The sequence below is a fragment of the Bolinopsis microptera genome, unplaced genomic scaffold (genome assembly GCF_026151205.1).
Source record: "Bolinopsis microptera isolate Bmic1 unplaced genomic scaffold, MBARI_Bmic_1.0 sca265, whole genome shotgun sequence".
Classification (NCBI taxonomy): domain Eukaryota; kingdom Metazoa; phylum Ctenophora; class Tentaculata; order Lobata; family Bolinopsidae; genus Bolinopsis; species Bolinopsis microptera.
The window spans coordinates 1-5,117 of record NW_026972037.1 but is presented as its reverse complement, the minus strand read 5'-3'; the positions used below and the strand labels follow the sequence as shown (position 1 = coordinate 5,117).

At 39.9% G+C, this 5,117-nt stretch overlaps 1 long non-coding RNA gene across 1 annotated transcript; it reads right to left on the bottom strand.

Moving 5' to 3' along the window:
* Positions 1-2,306: 2,306 nt before the first annotated feature.
* LOC134825876 (uncharacterized) lies at positions 2,307-3,396 on the bottom strand. Its single transcript, XR_010161630.1, has 2 exons — positions 3,076-3,396; positions 2,307-2,838 (listed from the first exon to the last, which is right to left on the bottom strand). It is a non-coding gene; the product is annotated as an uncharacterized LOC134825876 (long non-coding RNA).
* Positions 3,397-5,117: the final 1,721 nt, after the last annotated feature.

The following is a 5,117-nucleotide window of genomic DNA, read 5'->3' as shown; positions in this document are numbered from 1 at the left end:
GGGGTTGGAAGGGGGGTTTTTAAATTAAACCTTCCTCATCCTTGGGGTTTTTTTTTATTGTAAAGCGATGCCCTTCGTTTGCTTGCCTTTACCGAAAACCCCCATATGTCTTCCCAGGGTGGGGTTGCTGGAGATAGATTAAAAAATTTTGCTAAAAATAGCTGTTAGAGTAAAGGTGGTAGTGGGTGGGTAGAGGGATGTGCAAAAACGTAGCTCACGGGTTTTGGGTTGGTTATTTTAATGGCCAAAGAGTGCCGGAACTAAAGTTTCTTAAGATTGCAGTTTAGGGGGCAGTGTAAACCACGGTGTAGTCAGGGACACAGAGCTACAGTGCAGGAGTACTGCAATAGAACAGTGCAAGTGATACAGTCTGCAACAGTAAAACGCCGACGAAGCTAGACTTAGAGTGAACTGATGGAAGCTGGGTGGTGCTAAAATGGAGGTAGCAGAACGTACTACATGATGAAAACAGGAAAACTAAGGCTAGTTGAGACCTAAAAAGATGTGAATCTGTCCTGATAGATCCAGTGAAGAGCGAGTAGCGAAGAGTTTGATCACTAACCTAAAGCTCTAAAGAAGAAGAGGGCTAAAGAGACTCACTTTGATCAATAAATCCGGTACGGCAAGGTCTGTAGCCTTGATAAGAAGATACCATGAAGTAATTCATGCAGAAAAGTCGATTTATATAAAGGGTTTCGTTGGATCTAAAAAGGGTGGGTCAGTCTCTCTGTTTTCATAAGATTCTGATGAAATGCTGTTAAGCTCAGGACGGTGATCTTAATAGGTCGGATAGCTGTATCTGGTTGCTTCCAGCCCACCCTTGTCGCTTGAAAATAAGTTCTCACCCCACCTCTTCCAAAAATACAGTTACCAGAGCAGGAAACTCTTCTTCCTCCTCTTCTTTCAACACAAACACAATCAGGTTCCAGCTACTCTCCTCCTCTGCAGCCACAATCTTATCTCCTTCTTCGGAGTTTTACTGTTGCAGACTGTATCACTTGCACTGTTCTATTGCAGTACTCCTGCACTGTAGCTCTGTGTCCCTGACTACACCGTGGTTTACACTGCCCCTAAACTGCAATCTTAAGTAACTTTAGTTCCGGCACTCTTTGGCCATTAAAATAACCAACTCCAATGAAACCCCGTGTAGCTACGTTCTGCTACATCCATGCTAGCACCACCCAGCTACCACCAGTTTACTCTAAATCTAGCTATTTCTAGCAACTTTTCAATGCTATCTCCAGCTCTATCCCGACCCTGGCAATGACATATGGGAGGTATATTTACACTCGCTTCCTATACCCCCCCCCCCCCCCCCCCCCCCCCCCCCCTATAATACCAGGCCTCTTGCGAGTTGCGAGAGTGACAAAAAGTGCACAGTTTAGCAGTTTAAAGAAACCCCTGTGAGAAATCGCATTTCTTGCACAACTGGGTCTAATTATAGAGGTAAATAAGAGGTCCGGTACATTCAGATACCCGGTATAGATTGGCAAGATTGACAGAGGTTTTGATCATTGAAATCAATAAAATGATAGTACAGCAGGTAAAATCGGTTCGATCTTAAATGGTCCTTTTGTGCTGTTTCTTTATGTGGAATTTGATAAAGCTGTATTGTAATTAGTTATGAAACTCTAATATTGTGTGGTTAACCTTTTTCAGGTCCAGCCCTTTCCGCTAAGCTATTCCTAATTACTAAAATATGTCGAGATTTACTGAACTCCAACTTCAAATATTGATGATTTTAGTATTCCCCAATCTAAAAATCTTCGAAGTTTTTCTGCAAAGCATTTTTATCCATGTTTCATGCAATTCGATCACTTTTGGCGGAAAAAAATATTTTCAAATTTTCAAACTTTTTTGTAAGTCTCGAAAAAAAATTTTAAGTGAAAAATTTTTGAAGTTTTTCTAAAAACTACATTTCTCCGTGTTTCAAACGATTTAAATCATTTTAAGCCAATAAAAATTTTCACTTTTTTTGGTGATTAACTAATTGGTAATTATCCAATTAGCTGATTGTCCGATGTAAAAATTTTTGATACAAAAGTTTTACTCCTTGATAAGATAAACATTCTAGGTTAATTTGCAGCCTTCTATGATGTTCACAACTAAAGATATTTGGCAAACCAGAAAGGTGGTACAAAGGTGGTAAAAAGTGGTAAAAGTGGTGTTTCCGTTGAGATACAAAATTGGCAACAAGTCTAATTATGTTCGTAGGGGTCCTAACTACCATATTCCGTTGAGAAATCCTTGTGAACATTCGAATCCAACGGAATGCCACTTTTCCCCTTACTATAAGCTAATGAAAGTGGAACCAAATAATTTCAAAAGGTACCATGATAATAATATTGATGTATCATATCAAGTCATCATTCAAACAAAAAGATAAATCAAACAAACGTCCTAGACTCAGTCATCTCCGTCCGTGCCGGCTATAGGAGTTGCGCAGTGGCAACGTCATATTACTATGGTAACAACGTCAAATAATAACGTCGAAAATAGTAAAAAACTATGCCCTGTAAAATAACAGGGGCCAGCAAATTCATTCCTTGGTCAGAAGTGTCACATTCAGAATTTTCATTCAGAATTTTCAGTGTAAAAGTAATAAAACAGAACTAATTGTCTCTTCAAAAATCTAAATGGGCATCAATATATTGTAATATTCAAAATCATAAAAAGGGAGCGCGAAAAAGAAGTAAAAAAGGGATGTAGTGTTGAGTCGAGTCTCGAGGAGGGATGGTCCCTCTATTTTCAGCATGCGGAAATATGTAGTCTTTTTACAAGAGGCGTGATCAGCGTCACTTCTTTTTCGGCTCCTCGGCTCAACTAAGGGACTGTAACCTGGCAGAAAATGATAGGTAAGACACATGTTTAGTAGTTACAGCAGCTAACATTAACATTTTACTTAACCCTGTGAAGGTCTTATTTTATTAGGGACTTTTAAAGTACTCTGAAAGGAACTGTGACGGTTTCTCTATGTTTTAAGAAATAAAGCGTTGCAACGAGGCAGGTTAGCCTGCTCATTCTTGGAATAAAACATAAGTTAAGCGCAGTTTTTACAGTTTTCAGTAAAATCACCTTGAGATAATTTGAGAGCCGTGCCCTATCATAAATATCCCATCATGCTTTCCAATCATGTCAAGCAACACGTAATGAACAACATGTAATGGAGCAATAAAAAGACATGGAATGCTTCACGAGTGATATGAGTTAATCCACACCAAGAGAAATATGGATAGTGAAGTGATAGTGAGGTAGGTTTAATCTAAGAAAGTGATCTAATAGGGTATCATGCATGTGGGGATGTGAGGAGCATGCTGAATATTTATTAGACCGTTCTTTGTGGACTGAACTGCCGTTATCGTGAAGAATGGAGGGATTGTCTTGTACGAGTGGGGGTCACCACAAATTTCACCATAGCATTTTAGAATATAGAGAGAGAAAGAGAGAGAAAGAGAAAGAGAGAGAGAGAGAGAGAGAGAGAGAGAGAGAGAGAGAGAGAGAGAGAGAGAGAGAGAGAGAGAGAGAGAGAGAGAGAGAGAGAGAGAGAGGGAGAAACCATTCTTCACCTTCCCGAAAGTTTATAGAAACAAAATCTTCCATTTTCGTATAGATATAATGGGTAAGAGGTCAATGCCGATGAAGAGCTCCCACCCCCTCTTCCTCCTTCTCCCCCACGAGACGACAATTAAATACATGTCCTAATTCCGGGAGATTAAATATGAAAATTTAATAATACCCAGTCACTGTGTAATTGAGACGCGTAATTTGTTATTTATATTACAGGAACATCATGACGGATCTTCCGGAAATAAGTCCAGTAATTCCAAAAACCCGCCGTTTATCTATCTCAAAGGCAATTCACTACCTGCCCGAGCCTGAATAAGTATTGGTGTGTCATCGAGTTGAAATTACTCAACAATTTGTAAAAGGGAGCGGTCTCAACATTCGCCTTAATGACAGACTGACTTCAAGAGACAACTACTTTGACTTTGACATACGACGGATCTAATACATGTTTTGTTTGACAGAACATGAAAATTACAAAATTTCAGTGGACCAAGAGTTTTAGGAGACACAATTATGAATTAGAGGTCGTTCACATATTACGTTATCATTTTTTGGAACATTTTTACCCCCGCCCCCTCCCTCCGTAATCAGTTTTACACATAGCTATTGTGTCAAAAGTACACTAGCGTAATCATTCGGAAACCTCCCCCCCCTCAGCTGATTACGTAATATGTGAATCCTTAAGACAGGTTGTTTCTAGGGGACTGCTGTTTTGTAGTGTTTGTTGGAAAATGTGTGTTCGGGAGTAAGTCTGTTAGTTTCAATTTCGAGTTTTGTAAGTTGGTAAGTAAGTAAGTAAGTAAGTAAGTAAGTAAGTAAGTAAGTAAGTAAGTAAGTAAGTAAGTAAGTAAGTAAGTAAGTAAGTAAGTAAGTAAGTAAGTAAGTAAGTAAGTAAGTTTGTAAATGTGACGTACCGTCCAGCAGTCCTGTCTCAGATCTATTTTCCTGTAACGAGATGTGTATTAATAGAGGAAACACCACACATCATACTGCCATTGTAACCCTGGTATCACTATGGCACTATTGGGGGGGGGGGGGGGGGGGGGGGACTATTGTTACCATGGTACATTCTACAGTAAAACCCCTACTTACCGCGGAGATTGGCGGAAAGGAAACATCCGCGGTAGATCGGGGTTTTGTTTGTTTATATTATGCACGTTAAGCCATATTTGGGGGAAGGATATGTCCGCGGTAAATCGGGGTTTGCGGTAAATAGGGGCGCGATAAATAGTGGTTTCACTGTACCACTATTTACCACTACAATCATGAATCAGTGCTCACAATCCCCCGCCATTGTTACCGACTAGTTCCCCGAGATTACGAGCTAGTACCATTAGTATCAGCTATTTACCCATTGTACTACAATTGTACTCGACTTCGTACCGGACCATTGCATAGTTATAACAATAACAACGCTGTACTCTGCAAATTACAGCTCTCCTTTTATTTAACACAAAGGGACGAGAATACCAGCTAGTACATATCCAGTCACGTTACCATGGTAACCAGTCACGTGACAAGTTACCCCTTTTACACTTACACCCCCGGCA